The sequence below is a fragment of the Euprymna scolopes genome, chromosome 38, assembly GCF_053919585.1.
Source record: "Euprymna scolopes isolate OS-2025 chromosome 38, ASM5391958v1, whole genome shotgun sequence".
Classification (NCBI taxonomy): Eukaryota; Metazoa; Mollusca; class Cephalopoda; order Sepiida; family Sepiolidae; genus Euprymna; species Euprymna scolopes.
In genome coordinates, this window is record NC_136519.1 from 5,186,396 (window position 1) to 5,205,898 (window position 19,503).

A 19,503-nucleotide genomic window follows, 5' to 3' on the forward strand; every position below is an offset into this window, starting at 1 on the left:
CTCACCATTTCACTGTTGAGGTCCCTAAATGACAGAAACCTTTCTACTTTAATAGTTTTTTCCCCTCAAACAGCTATACTTTGGAATTCTCTTCCTGCTTCCCTAACTGTACTGATATGCAGAAGTTTAGATGTAACGTAAAACATCTTGTAAATCTTTCCTAGGCATGATCCCAACTACGTCCAGGTAGCAATATGGCTTGTTAGTGATAAACGTGAGTTAAAAAAAAATCATTGAAGAATATTCGTTTCTCTGTTGATTTGTTTGATGCTTGTACAACTGTTGGACCAAACAAAATTGAGTTTTTGTTCAGTTTTTGTTCATTTATGTAAACAGCAGAAAAATGCCGAAGCACTTAGCCAATCAGAAGGCTCAAAGAACAAATAACAACTCTGAATCTTTAGATTCCACAGATTTTGTGGTCCCAGTATCCATCAGGAATGTTGAATCCCTCCTTCCTTTGCACTTCAAAAGAAAATCTGCAACTTTTTTGAAAATAACTTTAAAAAAGAAAAAAAAAAGTTGTACAGCTTTTCTTTTTTTTTTTCACTTGGAAGTCACCACTTATCAAGGCCCAAAGGCCACTCAAGGCTAAGGGTTAATGAATGTAAGGTGGTAGTGTAGTAATCGTTAATTGTGTAAATTAGCTAGAATTTGATTATTTATAGGAACGGCTCAACAAGAATTTGAAGGCTACCATGTTGTATTCGACCGGGATGCAGGCCAGCGGAACAGTGTTCTATAAGCGGGCAGTTCTGGGAAAGAAGCTTTGTTCATGGAATCTGACACAGATAGACAGTGGGGGAAATCGTATATAGTAGTTGTAGCTAATCGAGTATTTTTTGTGGAAATTTAGCAAGCGGGGGGGGGGGCCATAGATAGAAGTTCAGTCGAGCACTTATGAAAATAACAATAGAGCAGAGACAGATTCACAACATCTCTTCTGTGAGAAAGAGGTTGCAGGAAGAGAAAGGGACCTCATCTACTAGGTTTCAAAGCTGTTTTGAACTCTATCAAGGCTGGGTAGGGCATGCCGAGCATCTCCTGCCCAGATGTGGCAACAGTACTCCATTTTAGGGCGTACCTGGCTCTTATACAGATAGAGGGTTACATCAGCAGTGAGATATGTACTAGAACGGTAGAATGATCCAACTATTTTTCCAGCGATGTTGGCAACAGATTTGATGTATGTGTTCCACTTCAGAGTGAAGTCCCAGAAGCTTGTCAAAAACCAAACTGTTTTTGTTATTTTTTTTTTAACCCTAACCTTATCGTAGCCTAACATCAACCTAGTTCGTTTTGGTCGGTTCAAAAGGTGTACTAGTACAAAACAAAATCTATAAAACCTGTGTCAGCAGGTTCTTTGGTTTATTCATAAAATAAAATTCAATTTATCGGGGGGGGGGGATTATTTTTATTGATTTTTTTTTCTTTTTTGATCTTTTTAATTTTTTTTTCTTTTTTGATCTTTTTAATTTTTTTTTTTTGATCTTTTTAATTTTTTTTTTATCTTTTTAATTTTTTTTTTTTGATCTTTTTAATTTTTTTTTCTTTTTTGATCTTTTTAATTTTTTTTTCTTTTTTGATCTTTTTAATTTTTTTTTTATCTTTTTAATTTTTTTAATTGTTTTTTTTATCTTTTTAATTTTTTTAATTGTTTTTTTTATCTTTTTAATTTTTTTTTTTTTGATCTTTTTAATTTTTTTTTTTTTAATAAAACAAATTTCATAAACAATATTGTATCCATCTGTTATGAGATCATGCCCACAGGCATTATTCCTTCTTTTGTGTATGTTTGCTCGTCATGATATATCCATCTTAACTAGGAAAGATAAGTGACCAGGAGGCACTTGCACATACGTACTGATCATTTTTTTATTATTATTATTATTCAATTTTCACTCCAAACAAAGCAAGTGCCAAGTAGGGGGCTTCTATCGGGGACATAATTTGCGGTGTCATTATGAAAGGAGATGAGTAGAAAGATGTTTGTTCATATTACACTTGAACTTCTGCATATCAGTGCAGTTGGGAAAGCAGTATCCCGGAAGGAAGTTCCAAAGACTTGCAGTTCTAGAGAAGAAACTATTGGAGTAAAAGGCTTTCTTACACCTAGGGATCTCTACTGTAAAGGGGTGGGACTTAGTTGCTTGTCGGGTTAGTCGGGGGTAGTCACGTCGAGGAGGTACAAGTGCTTGCAGTTCGTCAGAGCATTCACCGTTAAAGTATTTGTAGAACAGGCAGAGGGATGCAACATTTCGTCAATGGGAGAGAGGCTGAAGCCTAGATGACAGTTCAGGACCTATCAGGTTGACGACTCTCTTTTGAACCTTGTCCAGGAGTGATAGACAAGCAGCAGATGCACTAGCCCAAATATGACAGCAGTACTCCATACATGAGCGAATGGTGGCCTTATAGAGGTACAGGATACTTTCAGGCGTAAGTAATTTTTTGGCACGGTAGAGAGAGCCCACCTTCTTTGCAGCAGCCTTGGCAATGCTCTCAATGTATAATTCCAGTTCATCTTCCCTGTAAAAAAAAATATTAACATGACTCAAAATTTGATGTAGAGCAATTCTTTTCTCTATTATTTTCTTATATTTTAAAAGTTAATTGGAGTAGCATACCCTCTAAATGGTAGTGCTTACAAAAAAAATAAAATAATGTGCCCATTGTCACATACTGGGTTGCCTAGAATATATATTCCAAAGTTCATAATCAAATTTAAAAAAAAAATCGTGTCTCATTTAACAAATCTTCTGCAGAATGAGATGAGAATTCACATGACAAATTTAAAAAAAAAATGTACGGTCGATGTCCCTATTTCATCATTGCCTCCTAAAATCGAACTCTCTAGATTGGAGTAAAAAAAAATAAAAATTCCCACAATCGTGAAGGATTACTCCTATAACCAAACATACGTTCATCCTAACTCAAGTTTGTTTGTTTTTTTTAGTCACCACTTATCAAGGCTCAAAGACCACTCGCGGATAAGGATTAGAGAATGTAAGGTGGTAGTGTAGCAATGAACTTGTTTACATTGGACTTGAAGGCTACCATGTTGTATTCAACCGAGAAGCAGGCCAGTAGAACAGTGTTCCAAAAGCGGTCAGTTCTGGGAAATGAGCTTTGTTCATAGAATCTGCATTTAGATTTAGGCACAGATAGAAAGTGGGTAAATTGTTGATAGTGGTTGTAGCTAGTCAAGTGTTTTTGTAAAAGTTAGGCAAGGGGAGAACCAAACAAAACTCATTAAATTCATACTTTAGTCATTTAAATTATTCATAATAATAAAACCAATGAACCAAAAGAGACGAAACTGAAAATAAAAACTTCCAAGCAGATTTGGATATTAGATTTTTTTGAATGTGAATTTCCGCAATTGATGTCACAGCTTACGCAAGCCATGAAAGTAGTCAAACGGAAGTCCTATACTCAAGTTTTGCCTTATTTCATTCAGTCTATCAATAGAATTTATCCGAACTTGTGATTTGAAACCTGAGTCACTTGCATCTGAGACAAATACCTGGCCACCTGAGCCATCATGTCACATACCTGAAAGTCCATTAACACAGATAAGCAAACTGCATCAAAGTTCGACTGTAGAATGTTCTATTCAACAAAAGCGTGTAGTCATCCAACCCCTAGGAACTCAATGTCTTACAAGTAGGATTTTGGATTTTATACTTGCTAGAACAATGTCATCCAACGAGCAAAGTAATATAAGATTTTTTGGAATGTGAGATGATATAATTATTTCCACAATCAAGCAACATCACAACTTGCATAAGCCATGAAAGATGCTGACCAAATGCAAAACTAGTGTCTCGGATTTACAGTCAGCAGCTGCCATGGTTTGTGTGAGCTGCAACGTTGTTTGATTGTGGAAATAATATTACATATGTATTTTACCAGTGGCTTCCAAAGATGTGGGAAATCCAGGCCATTGAGCTAGGAAAATTGCTACAATCCATCTAGTTACATTTATAAATTAGTTTTCATCGAAACGGCCATAATCCCCCACCACCACCACCACCACCACACGCGTGCACCATCGCGCAGGTCAATTGATTTCTTTTTCCATTTCCTTACACTCTTATTTATAATTTTATAGATGTTGATATTTATCTATAGAAATAAATGCAAAATATTTTGCAAAGCCAGCTAGGAGATATATATATATATATATATATATATATATATATATATATATATATATATGTGTGTGTGTGTTGGGATTGAGATTGGGAATCGGAAAACTTTGTGTCTATTGTGCAATACTAAAATTGTTTATCTTAATTGTCTTAGGACTAGGACAACAGCATATTCTTTTCATTGTTTTGACCCTCGAGTGTCTATCTGTTGATATCTTATATGCTTTTATATAGAGTGATGTGGTTCTCGATTAATTAACTGGATATATATTCGAGAGTCATGACAATGAAAAGAATATGCTGTTGCCATAGTCCTAATTATACGAGGGGCGTGCAATAAGTAATGTTAAAGATGTAAAAAAGCGGCACCTAAAGGCAGTGAACATCAATGTCGAGAGTTGGGAGGAACAAGGCAAAGAAAGGAGTGGTTGGCGGAACAGTCTCCACAAAGGAAAGAAAGAAATAGAGAAAGATTGGAGAAGCCTTAGAGCTGAGACACTAAAGACGACACAACCCTGGCACCCACATATGCAGTTCCTGTGACCGGATGTTTCACACAGAAAGAGGATTATGTCAACACCGAAGGATAAAGCACTGAGGCCCTAACTAGTTATCGTCAAGACTGACGAACTGCATGATGATGACATATATACACGAGGGGCGTGCAATAAGTAATGCCCCTGACCCACTTCCCATAGCAGTAGAGCAACGAAACTTGGCACAGTTATCAGTCTTTCTCTACATAGGAACCACCCAGAGTTATGCATTTCTCCCAACCGTTTGATGCAGCTCTAGAGACCGTTTTTGTAGAACATCTCAGGTTGATCCTCCAACCATGACGTGACTTCAGAAATCAAGGCTGCATCATCTGGGAAACGCTTTCCTTTCAAAAACAACTTCATGGCTGGGAAAAGGTGAAAGTCAGAGGGTGCAAGGTCAGGAGAGTAGGGAGGATGGGGAGATTTCATAACCACACGCCCGTGCTTCTGATCTGGCAACATGCGAGTTGTGGACTGGAGCTTTGTCCTGCAGGAGGAGGGTACCTTTGCTGATCTTGCCCCACCTCTTGATTTTGATAGCGTCCCTTAATTTCCTCAAAAGTGAAGCATAATAGGCTCCTGTAATTGTGGTACCCTCTGCCAGGAAATCTGTCATCACTACTCCGTCCTGGTTCCAGAAGACTGAACATGACCTTACCAGCGGAGGACTGCACCCTTGACTTCTTTGGAGGTGGTGAGTCCAAGTGCTTCCACTGCATTGACTGGGCTTTGGTCTCTGGATCATAGTGATGGACCCCGGTTTCATCCTGTATAATCAGTCTTTTGAAAAACTTTGACTTATTTTCTTGGCACATCTCCAAATTCATCCTCGAGCACTCGACGCGTTCTCGCTTCTGGAATGGTGTGAGCAACCTGGGAATCCATCTGGCAGATACCTTATGCATATGCAAATGGTCATGAATGATAGTTTCCACAGACTCTGTACTAATCTTGACATCTTGGGCTATTTGGCGAATAGTAATGCGCCGATCTTCCAAAATGGCAGCCTCAACTTGACGAACAGATACCTCATCAACGGCAGAAGGGGGGGGGCGACCAGGTCTGGGAGCTGTTTCCACAGACTTCCGGCCATGTTTGAATTCACGATGCCAGTGTTTTACAAGGTTATATGATGGGGCATTATCACTATAAGTTTCTTTCATTTTATCAAGTCTCCTGTGGTATGCGTCCTTTCAAATACAAAAACTGGATCACTGCTCGACATTCAACAGGCTCCATTTCACACCTGACTCGGTTCAAACACCTGTAAAACAGAAACCACAATTAGTTTAGAGCTGTCATTTTCCACATAACCCGTAGAGATATAAATCATTGCACGTGCAAAATTTCAGCTAGATCAGACAACTGGAAGTGGGTCAGGGGCATTACTTATTGCACGCCCTTTATATATGTACTAATAATTATAGATCTATTAACGATGAAACTAAAATCTATAGATCATTACTCACGAGTGTATTTTTACACTTGAGTGATAGCTGCACATTTAATGTGTGTTTTATGGTAATTGACAAAAATAGCAACTCTACTGTAGAATATTTAGAGATTTATAAAGAATCGGAATCAGTAATTGTATCGGAATTGGGGAAAATATTGGAATCGTCCCCTCACTAATGTTTTAAAAGACTTTGTATAACAGTTGGAATAGTTATTGATTATGCCATATTTCATTCTTTATTAGCACATATGCTGGACCGCCCTCTGCATGCACAACCTGACAAAGGGTTCAATTTACCATGACAACACTGATACACACTTCAGCCAACAGTACATGCATTAAAATATCAAAAATCTGCTTGTAAGTCATTTTGGACTGCCTTAATCTGCAATACGTTTTTTTATATCCTCACCAAGATGCGGTCTTACCATTTTTAGGATTAATTTTTCCACTTATTATATGCTATAATAATAATGATCTGCAAAATAGAAATTTTTAGTTAAAATTAACAAAAATTAATGGAAAAATATTGAAAAATCGATTTCTTCCTTTCACTCTTGGCCCATTTTTTTTTTTTTTTTTTGTTGCTCATGAGTGTGTATTATCATTTCTGATGACCTAAAGAAAAAGAAATGGGCTTATGGTGTCAAATATTTAGGTATTTTTCCAAATTTATTTTCCCAGACTTTCTGCTGCCTTCAATATTCAAGAGATTATTCAGTGGAGCTATTGACACTTTCCATTGTGTCACATTGTATAGTAGCCGTCCCCCAGCAGAACCTTACAGATGAATGTCAAGTGGCTCACACTCTCTACTTTTTGTGGCAGAGCCTGCACTTGCTGTCATTGCTGAGACCACTCATCTTTTTAAAAGCATTGGTCATCAAGCCTTGACCTTTGGCAGCCATTATACTCCTCTCCTGATCATAATAGTGATCCGCTTTTTAGCTAGTTTATAGAGCCTTCCTTATCTATATAATCCTGAGTGAATTTACCCGGAAACTACTTGGCACGTTGATTAGCCCATTCTTGTATTTTTCGTTTTGCAATGTGGAAGGTCTTAGTGTATTCTTAGCAACTCTGTTATTTCCGTAACAGGTTTGTTTTCTGATTCTGTTTCATTTGTGAGACAGTCTTGCCCAAATTGTTTGGCCAGTTTTGTAATGGAGGTTGTTGTGCTAGCTCTTGTTTTATGATATTGATGGACCATCATGAGGTTTAGAATCTGGGAGCTCATCAGATATTGCCCGGTGCTAACAACGGTGGCACGATGTTCATGATCACTTTCTCACCGGATACTGATTTCTGTATGTTGTCTGCTATGAGCCAAAGATGTATGTTATCACTAGAACTAGGACAACAGCATATTCTTTTCGTTGTTTTGACTCTGGAATGTGTATCCGTTGATATCTTATATGCTTTTATATAGGGTGATGTGATTCTCGGTTGATTAACTGTTTAACTATGTCGGATATATACTTGAGAGTCAAAACAATAAAAAGAATATGCTGTAGTCACAGGCCTACTTATCACATGCATGACTAATTAATATTTTTTGTTTTCTTTTATTTCAAAGTTCTCACAACATAGGAAAAGGGTTCCTGGATTTTCTAACACTTGATGAAACACATAGATATTCGAATATTCCATTAAAATTCTCCTTTACATTTCAAACCCTCGGTTAGTAAAGAAGTTGAGAACATAATTTTCTCTTCCCCAATAGACTATTTAAATGTTATAGTGTATCTTTTTTGCGATCTCTTTGTCTTAACAGATTCTAGGACAAGAATTTATCTAGTCTGGTGGAGTATCAAGCTTCATGCTTTTATGTGAGGTGACATCACTTGGAGAATGTGCATCATTCCTCGTAAGACGTCAGTGTGGATTAGCCATACTGGGGAGATCTTATTTGAGCCGTGATTACTATGTTATTTTGACTATTTAGTCAGCATTTACTTGTAGAGAAAAGTATTTTCATGTCAGGTTGTCCTGAGAAACCCGTGTACAGAGACACTCGAGGATAGTGTCTCGTAGGCATTCGAAAGTCGAGAACAATATGAATATACAAATCAAATTCTCTTAAATATTTCATCTGATAAACCTAAAAATATTTTCATGTAAACTTATTCTTATTGTCTCCGACAAAGGAGAGGTTGCACCTTTTTTTTTTTACAAGGTGGTCACCACTTATCGAGGCCTGGAAGCCACTCGGGGATAAGGGTTATTGCGTGTACAGTACATTAATGTTGAGATTTGATAAAGTGTCTACTTAAGGGGGCGGTTCATCAGGAATTTGTTTATGTTGGACTTGAAGACATCCAAGTTTTAGTCAGGAGGGAAACAGGCAGACGGAACAGAGTTCCACAGGCATGCACTTCTAAGAAAGAAGTTTTGTTCATTGAATCTACGTTTTGGTTTTGGCACAGATAAAGAGTGGGGAAAATTTTTGACAGTGGTTTCAGCTAGACAGGTGTTTTTCGTGAAAGATCAGCAAGGGGGGGACCAGGGATTGGAGCTCAGACGAGCACCTGCCATGGAAGTAACGATAAAACAATGACAGGCTCACAAAGTTTATCCTGTGGGAGAGAGGTTGCAGAGAAGAGAAAAGGGCGTCCCCCCACTAAGCCACGAAGCCTATTTTGTACTCTGTCAATGAAGGATAGTGTTTTTAGCAGCTCCTGCCCAGATGTGCCAACAGTACTTCCTCCTTGGACGTACTTGGCTTTTATATAAGTAGAGAATTGCATCAGCAGTGAGATATCTTCTGGAGCAGTAGAAGGATTCTACCATTTTTCCAGCGACCTTGGCAATAGACTTGATGTACGTGTTCCATTTTAGGTCAAGCCCAGAAGCTTGTGAAAGCATGGAGCTTCCCCTAGTCGTGAGCCATCCATTTCTATTGATGCCAGATGGGGATCAGAGCGTTGATGATGTAAAGATAGGAGTTTGGTTTTAGATGTATTAAAAGAAACTAGGCACCTCTTCCCCCACCGTACCATGCGCTCAAGATCAGAGGAGAGAGAATTAGAGAGAACGTTGTCATTTACGGCCTTTGATGTGTTGATATAGATCCCTGTGTCATCAGCATAGATGTCAACGAATGATTTAAGTATGTGTTTTGGGAGATCATTGATGTAGATCAGGAAGAAAGTTGGGCCCAGGATGGACCCCTGAGGGACTCCAGCATTAATACTGTGGGCCTCTGATTTCTGCCCATCAACCACTACTCTTATGAGCCTATCAAAGAGAAATAATTTAATGATCAAGAAAACATTTCCAGCTATACCGTAGCTGGAAATCTTGTAAAGTAGACCCTTATGCCATACTTTATCGAAGGCTTTTGATATGTCAAGAGCAATTGCCCTAGAGAGGAAGCCTTTGTCAAGAGATTCACTAATCCTATGAGATATAACCGCTAGCACATCTGCTGTAGATCTAGCAGAACGGAAACCATATTGTATGTCACTAAGGTTATTTCTGCTGAGATGGTTTAATATAGATTGCAGCAACTTATAACCTGAATTCTTTAAATACAGGCCATACTGATGAGGTTTGTCCAGGGAGTTGGGAAGCACTTCTCTTTAAGGCAACGCTTAAACAGTTTTGTAAGTATGGGGGCAAGTTCTGATTGAAGCTTTTTCAGCACTATAATTGGAATGCTGTCAGGGCCAGTTGCTTTACTGGAATCAAGGTTCTTGATTAGCTTAGCGACCTCACGCACAGATATTTGTATGTGGCATAGCGTATTGTCTGTTATGGAAGGAAATATGGGGAGTTGATGGCCTTCGTCGTGTAGGGTAGAATTAGCTGCAAAGTTCTTGGCAAATAGTTTGGCCTTGTTTGATGCTGACGAGATGACCTCAGGTCCATTGATGATGGTTGGGATAGAATGCATGCTTCTGTTCAGGATCCTGAAAGCAGCTCTAGTCTCAGTGCATCTATTACTTTGGTAGCTATGGAAAAAGTGATTTATGTGCGTGATGGCAGCAGCACATTCTGGGGAGAACCATGGCTGGCTGTTAGGTTTCTGTTGGAATTTTTTGGATGGTATGAATCGGTCTATGCCTACAATTAACCATTCAGTCAGGGCTGATATTATGGAGGACGCATCCTTTTTAAACATGGATGTAGGGGTAGATCAGATATAAATGTACGGAAGCTATCCCAGTCAGCCGTAGAGTATCGATATACAGTACAGTGGAGTGGTACGTCTGAAGACTTATTGCATTTCGTTTTTATCTTAACTGATACAACCAAGTGGTCGGAAGATTTCAGAGGGAACAGAAAAGAACGGAACATGAACATAGCTCAGGGGAAGTTGTAAGAAAAAGGTCTAGAAGGCTAGCGTACTGACCGGAAGTATCGGGCACATGGGTGGGTTCATGAACAATCTGGGTGAATTCATAGGCAATGGCGAAATCATGACAGAACCTCCCCTCATCATCTGTCTTGTTCGAGTGGGTCAGCCATTCCACATTGTGGACATTGAAGTCACCACAAATGTGGATGTTAGCCAAAGGATGAGCAGACAGGATATGGTCAATTTTCTCAGATATGCTCTAAAAGAGAGTAACTCCACTATTGTGGGGGCGATAGAGAGCAAATATAAATGCAGTGGTGTAAACCCGGAAGCACATATAAGGTAAATTAGGGTCTTCACTGGAGATATCCCTACCACATGGGAAGCCATCTTTAATGTAGACAAATATTCCATGCCCATGGCGATCTTGGGGGTCAGATTTAGATATTAAGTTAGAGTATCCTTTAATTATGAATTCGTCTAGGGAAGTAGTCGGCCCTATTCCAGTTTCACTTAGAAAGAATATGTCCGGTTTCGCCTCCTGTAATTGTGTTTCAACCTCTGGAAGGTTGGAACGTAGACCCTTGATGTTGGAGAAGGAGACATGGTAGTAGGGGTCTTGTTTATTCATGATTTTTTTGTGGAAATATTTCATGTTGAGGATTTGGGATGGTAATTTACTCCCGTTTTTCGCATTTTTCTCAATAACTACGCGTTAGATTTTTAAAAAAAATTTGCACAAACATTAGTCATGGTGAAAGTAAATTTTTATTTCAACATGGACGACATTCTCTGTGCCTTCGCCCTTCTGATAAAGGTTTTTAATCCTCCGGTTTATAATTTTTTATTCAGAACCTTTCAAATCCAATTTTTCATGCCAATCACAGACATAACTTGGTTCACTGCAGTCAACACTCCCAACATACAGATTCATCATGATAGACATACTCAATGTCAAAGTCATCATTTCCTTAAATGACAAATTTACAGCATTCGGTCTAAGGATTTCACCTGCATGTGGCAAGTTTTCCTTTTGTCGATTAATCACAATCATACCATAAATGCTTCTTGTAACCTTCAGTGTATCTTTGCAATGCACACCAAGGAAAAGGTCTCTTTGCATAACATGTATCGTACAAGGTGTGTTTCACCTTTCTTGACATAGCAGGCGTTTTTTATATCTTGATTACTCTCAAAATTCTCTTTCCAGACTTATTCACTCCTTGCATGCTCGGTTTGATATTTCTAAATTCATCCAAAAAAGAAAAAATAAATTTGTGGTTGAATGATTTAGTTTGTGTAATTTTGTCGATAAACTATGCGTCCTTGGACATCTAAAAATTGATCCAGTGAATTTATCTTTTTTTTCTAATTAACATCTTTTCTTCCAATATTTACTCTATTTCCTTATACAAGCTGTTACAAAGTTCTTTTCATTTTACTAATATTATGATTCTTATTGTCCTTGATTATCCTTGGCGATTTAAAAGAAAAATAATTTGGTCAACACTTTGTATATATAAAAACAATAAAACAAAGATGGCTTCCCATAATTGTGATTGCCAAAGCCATTGTATTCAATCTCTGTTAGCATATAACTATTTCTATATAAAGTTACGTATGTGTGTAATCCAACTTGGGTAGGTTCTGTCATATACACGAGCAAGAAAATGTGCACTAAGTCCTAGTGGCTACACTTTTATCTCGTGGTGGACCCTTCAAGGGTGCTCAGACTCTCACTAGTCACTGGAACTACTGCTCTGATACTCAAGGCATACAAAATGCACATGACCCTAAGTCCGTGTAGCAATACCGTTTGCACTCCAGTTGGCCGTTTCATAGATGCTCTGGTGTTGCTGGTATATCGCTTTTCTTAGTGCAGTCCAGGTTGGCCATGGTGTCGGCACTGTAATTAACTAGGTTTTCAAATAATAACTCGGATATCATTTTTTTATAAACAAGAATAATTATTCATAAGATATTCAGAGTACACTTTGTGCAAAGGAAAGTTAATTCTACGGGTTCTTAATAGCTTCATGATGCAGAATGTTTTCAACTTCGGTTCGTTCGGACAGTTTCTTAGTCAGGAGCAAGAGCTTTTAAACTTAACTCTTTTGTGGAGGTTTTTGGCCCTAGGCAGAAATCCAAAGCGATGCATACTCCAGCAAGTAAATCCTCTCTCATTTCCAAACACTATGTTTTTTTTTTTTTATTATTGAACCCTAATTCTGACCACCATCTCTTTGAGATTAGCATTTCCTCCTCTGTTATTTGGAGATTGTTTTTCTTTTCTCTTTTCTTCTGAATCTCTTTCCTTTCTCTATCTTAAACCATATTACTCTTTAATTCTTCCCTTTTTCTTTCCTTCTCTTTCTCGAATCCATTTGCTCCAAAGAAACTATCATCAGCCATGCCCTTCTGTTTTAGTTTACTTTCTCTCATTCACATGGTGGTATGATACTTAAAATAAAACATGTGGCCTAATGGTAATATTTTTTGAGATATCAGGGCAGACTTTTCGTTGCCAATGTCAACTTCACTTTGCTGAGAAATTTCTGTCCACCATATTGGCAATGACAATATTCCAGACTTTGGAGAAAAGAATGAATTTCTTAAACCTCATGTCAAACGCCCCACCTAATCCTTAGCCCATAAGCAGGGTGAATTGGTGTTACTCGGGCATGCAAGATCGTTACATGTGTACATGTTTTGTATGGACAAAACTCATTCCTAAATGAATTAACGGATCATTATGAATTTTGGAATAGGGCTGCTAAGTATAATGGATCTTTAACCCTTTATACCTGGTTTAACTAATTCGTTCAGTCGTAAATAATGAATAAATAAAGTGGGAATGGATTCAAACACGCCTTGTATGTATTAGTTTAGTATCTGGGTAGATGCCAGGTACCTCCAGATTGCAACCATCCATCTAAAATTAGGAATAGATATTTTTTTAAACATGTACATCATAATTCAGGTCATAAAGGGTTAAGGTCCGCAATGTGTAGTTTTATGCAAACAAGATAAAAAAAAAAAAAGTGGAAGTGAAAATTCACATACTTTTAATTTTTGTAAAAATTAATGATTATTCTCCAAATTTTAATTTAAAAAAAAGAAAAGTTTAAGGGACACAATATGGGCACAGCATCCCATTTGAAAATTGGATCAAATTCAAGAAAAATGTGAAAATATTCCATAGTAGTTAGAAACAATGTTCTTTGAATTTCAATTTCTTAAGATCCTTTAAGCCTTAAATTTTAGATATTTTCTAGAATCAAAATGATGTCATGGAATTTGATCAAATTTGGAATAAGGATTCTAGACATAAGGTTTATTCACATTATGTCTTGATTTTAATCTTTGTAAGTCGATATAAATTTGGTACAAAATGGTGCAAGGAATTCATTTTGCCTGTCCTGTACATCCTTCGTCAAAAAATGATGGAAACCAAAAATGTGCTTCACCAATGTTTGCACTCACTATTTATCTCGATATATTATTTAAAATATTTATATAAAACAAGCGGGACCTGTGGAAATTTCACAACGGCGTCTTTCAGATGTAATCTATTGCTGCTGGGCATTCTCTGGACGTTTAGTGTGAATATAGACTCTGCAATATTATTATAGCCTTTTTGTTAAAACTGTAAAAGTATTTACGTAAATAATCTGGTTAATGTAGTGTCAGAATACATCTGGTTATTGCGGTTCATCTGCAATATCCTTATACGAGTCTGTGCCATAGTTCTATTGTATGGACGGCATGAATGGAAACCCCCACAATATCATTATACTATCTTTAGACAGAACAGATACTACCCTTGGATCCTAGTCCGAAGACCAAGAAGGTATATTTAGTTTCACGTATGTCCTAAAAGCAACATCATTTTTTAATAGAGGTAGGGAGTACTGGGTCGAAAAAAGGTCACATCTTCAAAATCTGGTGGGGACCCCCTCAAATCAAAATATAAGGTGTATCTAGGTCAAAATCGAAAAAAAATTTGAAAAAAAAATTTTTTTCATCTGTTGGCGGCATTTTTTAGATCTGGGACTGGTTTTTCAAGAAATATGTGTCCGAAATGTCAATATGAGTGATTTCAAGGCATAATTTTGCTTCTTGTGTATCTCCAATGCCCATTAATGGATATAAATAGTTTCAAATGACACAGGGTCATGTATTTAAACAGGTTTTGTGGTATTCTTGGTCAATTTCGGTCAAAAAATGGCCAAAATTGGCCATAAATTGGCCGAAAAACAGGCAAAAATCACAAAAACCATCTTGGGTCACATAAATTATCCTCGTCCACCTTTATAAAGGTATATATTGCTGTAGATACCTAAAATAGACATTGGAGTACGATTATATACAGGTCTCAGATCTTTTTGGGCCTTTTTTGAAGAGAAATAGACCAAATTTTGACCCAAAATTGCCAAAAATAGGACGAAATTGCCAAAATCCTGTTCTCGGTCACTTAATCGATCCTTGTTCATTCCCAATGGATATGAATGACTTCAGACACACATATAAGGCAGAGAACCATGATTATTGACAGGTCTTGGGGTCTTTAAGGGCAATTTTAGGGGTGAATTTGGCCAAATTAGACCTAAAATTGCTGAAAATAGGCCAAAATCAACATAATCCCGTCCTTTTATGATTTCCAAGTGCTTAACAGACTTAACAAAAGTGACTCAGATATACACTACAAGCACTACAATAATCCATCAAACTTGGCTGCAATCTCTTTGTGGTTGTACAGTGTGAATTGCATGTTTTGGTCCGAAAGAACATCCCAGTCTCCGTTGATTTCGCATTCGACAATTTGATCTGCATCGATAGTTTGCTTATCATCTGGGTTTGATCTATCTAAAGCTTCAACAGTATGCGCTTTACAAAGAGTGTGAAGGGGAACGTGCTCCGAATTCAACTCACGAGCAATTTCAAATTCTATTTTCAAGTTTTTTTCAACTGAATCAATCATGATGATTTTTACTTTTTCCCACAAGTCTTTAGCTGTAACTGACATGTTAGGATCTTCTGGTATCACCAAAACTGCTAGACGATGGAACGTCTCGACAAGCAGCTTCACTATTTGCTTTCTATCCTCGTAGGCAAAGAACAGGGGACGGAGCGAGAACCTCTTTTTTCCAGAGAAATTGAATATAATGGCTGGCCATTCACCATCAATTTTACATCGTGATGTTGTGTCATAATGTAAGTGGCACTTCAAATTGTCGGAGTTGTTATAAAGAAAGTTGGCAGCAGCAGATTCGGCTTGAATTGCCATTATTTGTTTGTAATCAGTTATTGTTCTTGGTGCTGGCAAAACATTCTTATAACCTTCCCAATCTGATTTGGAATGGGGCATGGGTTTTCGATTTAATTTGGCCTTCTTTTTACATGGTGCTTCATCATCTTCAATTATTTCATCACTCACTTCTGGGGGAGTTGAAGACGTGCAAGGAGAAGGATTAGCTTTGTCTGCCTCTTCCTTGTTCAAATAAAAATCATGTCCATACAGAATTTTGCAGACTATTTGAACAGCTAGAATAGCTTTTTTCACTGAGATTCCACACTTCACACTGACTTCCACACAAACTTTTTTGATGGCTTCAGTGCAGTTTCGAATCTTACGAATCTCTGGCTGGGGTATGAAAGACTGGTCTGTTTGTGACGCAGCGTCAGCGCAATCTACAAGAACTCGAACCAGACCTGAACGAGTCATGCTAACTCCTTCTTGTCTGTTCTTTTCACTACCTACTGTAGTACTGTTGAGTGTGTCAACCACCTCATACATGATGTATGAAAGTTCATCCTCCATCATTTCTACCTCAGCTGCTTCTTTTTGTCGCATGTCCTCCATCTCTTTTTCAAACTCCTCGTCTACTTGTGTCAAGTCGATTCCCCAATTTCGATTCATTTTCAACTGATCATAGTAGAATGTCTTTTCCGCTGGAGCAAACTTCTCAGGATCTACCGCCATGCCTTTGATGTTGAAGAGTTCGGAATGTTCCTTCTTAAACTCCATCTCTGCACGTCTTTTCTTCTTCTTGCTCGTTGTAACAGCATTGTAGTATGACTGCAAAGATTTGCGAATCTTCTTCTTCACTGATTTCGCAGACAGAACATTAGATGCGGAGAACGCCTTCGACCAGGTTATCATTAATCCCTTAGCGCAATCTGACACAGCTTGTTTTCTGAGTCTAGTCTCTTTCTCTTCAGTTGGTTGTCCAGATGGTGCGACTTCAAGAATTTTAGCAATGACTTCATATTCTGAAGGAAGAACATCACCAAAAGAGAAAGTTGTGGACTGCTCTGCAACACTACTCATTCTACCGGCTGACTCTTCAATACAATCTTGAAAGAGAAATATAACTGTGTCAGGATATTCAAAATGGACCCAAATAAAAATATGAATGGACCCAAGGAGAAGGAGATTTCAACTGTGTGCTATGATTATGATAAAAATAACATAGCAAGGAGACTCTACATTTCAGAGTCTCATTTTGAACTGACCAAATAAACGAAACAACTCCTTTCTCAGATAACACTGCAATGTTATCAATCATTCGATTCTACTAGTACTAGTCCCCAAGCCCCTTGGGAAACTAGTTAAATAACACTTACAATTTTTGTATGAAGCTTTGTAAGAAACATTCTTATGTAAAATTTACCAGATTTGGAACACTGGACGATTAAGGGTATTTCTTTCCGCAAAATGAATGACATCTAGGGTGTAAATCACCGTGAAAATTGTGCTAAAATCCCGATTTTGTATTAAAAAATGACTTTTATATGCTAAAATAAAACTCAATTTAGCTATACATTGTGTCATTCCTATCCTAATTCATTGACCAAGTCAAAAGAAGTGAAAATACCTAAGTTTCAACTGCTATTTCTTATCCCTTCTTTTGCAAAGATGGGTAAATGGGCATTTTTGGGCCCCCGGGGCCTAAAAATCTAAAAAATGGCGCCAACAGATGAATTTTGATTTTTTTTCAAAATTTTTTCGATTCTTACCTAGGTTTAGTGCATATTTTGATCTGAGGGGGTCTCCACCAAAATCTGAAGACCCGACCCAGTACTCCCTACCTCTATTTTTAATTTTCTTTTTTTCATTGATCGGGAGATCCTATTTATTAAAAAGGAGGATGGGTGATAACATACTATGAACATTAAATTAGCGTATCTATATACCGTTTTAATGTTTGCAGTATGATATCACCTTCTATTCTCCGGTTGAATAATTTATAATCTGGAAACTGCGACATATGCATATGTTAAAGATACTACAGTATTAATGTTATATATATGCCGGGGTTCCTTATTGCACCACCTCTCCATGCCCAAGCAACACCGGGCACCCATGCTAGTTTATTAGAATTGACAAAAAAATCTGTAGAAAGTATTGTTTTTTATCTGAAAATTCCATTTATCGACTACAAAATTTCATTCCAATAGTGTAGAAGCGCCCTTTAATGTCCATTACAGTGTGGGCGTTAGTCAATATGTGTGTCCTATAAAATAGGAATGCACTGTTTTTTAAGCGCTGTTGATATATGGAATACAAAATTCAAACTTTAACGATTTTAAGTCCAAAACATGCGCAGACATTTTTTTTCTTTTTAAACAAATTCGATGCTTTGATTTAATGTCAATTTCAGTGCAATATATATTAATTTTTTTTTTTTTTATCTCGTATTACAAATAAATGCACAATGCTTAAATCTAATCTTTGCATCTAAGAGTAAAAGATAAATTTATTATTGTAAATATTAAAAATTAAGTTTATGTACGTCTGTTTTCCCTGAGAATGGCTAAAAATCAGACAAAAGGTGAATGGTGGCTAAAAAAAAAAAAAAAAAATCCTGACTTTTGCAAATATTGAAAATTTCCAACTAAAAAATTTTTTAAAAATGACAAAAACATTAGTCAATAAAAGCAACTAAGAAAAATTACTTTTTCCAAATACAGTTCTCCATTTTAGAGGTGGGGAATTGACTGAAAGAAAAAACCCTGGAGACTGTTAAGGACCACATGCTGCACTCCCCTCTAGACAACAGTCATTGACCCCAACATTATGTGCCATGGATTTCTTTTCTTTCATCTTTTGTTCTCGTTCTGGCCATGTCGTCATCTCTCACATATTGGTGACTGCCAAGGGGATGCATTGGTTCACAAGTATAACTAAAATAATGCTAGGAAAAGTATATTTTATTTTGATCAAAAGTGATAGAGTATTATTGTGCTGTCACTTGGCATTTGAAGGAAATATGCTATTCTTTATTTTATTTAAAACTTTTAAAAGATGAAAAAAAAAAAAAAAAGAATGCGAGTGGGTTCATGGCTTGGCGCATAGATGCATAGGGGTCTTAATGGATTTCATGGAAAATGTATACTTTGAAGGGTTAAAATGATGAACATAACCAAATGTATTTTGATGTCATTGTACATACAATCTATTATGTAGTCTCCCACTCGACAACATCACCGACTCTAACGTTGTCTGTGGTCTTTTCTTTCATCTTCTTCATTCACAAGTATAAAAACTAAAACAAAACATAAAAAACACAAACTCCAACACATTCTGCTAATATTAGTTGCACTCTGGTTGTGTGTGTGACACCATTAACACTCTACATGTTACTGTCCCCATCTACATCTTCTGCTGAGGTCGTGTTCATCAGTTAACATCAGTTCATCTTGATGTGTTCAATATGCTCTGAACTATGATCTGCTTTTTACTGTAATCAACTGGAAAAACCATGTTTTTTTTGGGGGGGGGGTTGTCACCCCAATTTTGCTTAAGTGCTCATAATTCCTAGTTGGCAACTTATTTCTTTTCCTCCCTCCCAGTACTCTCTTCACTTAATGAGAGTATAGATTTTGTGATATGGCGCAGTTGTAGCTCAGTTTTCCTTGGAGGTAGACGTCACTTTGTCCTTCTGGGGTGTCCAGTCACCCCACCTGACTAACGTAGGTATTTTATGATTTATGTTTTTGCATTTTCCAGTGGGAATGAAAATTTTAAAATATAAGTGCATATTACGTATC

At 37.3% G+C, this 19,503-nt stretch overlaps 1 protein-coding gene across 18 annotated transcripts in view; it reads left to right on the forward strand.

The window, feature by feature from the left end:
* The window catches only part of LOC145263054 (sodium/hydrogen exchanger 9-like), a 328,320-nt gene that overhangs the window by 108,738 nt on the left and 200,079 nt on the right, over positions 1-19,503 (forward strand). The gene's annotated exons all lie outside the window — the stretch shown is intronic.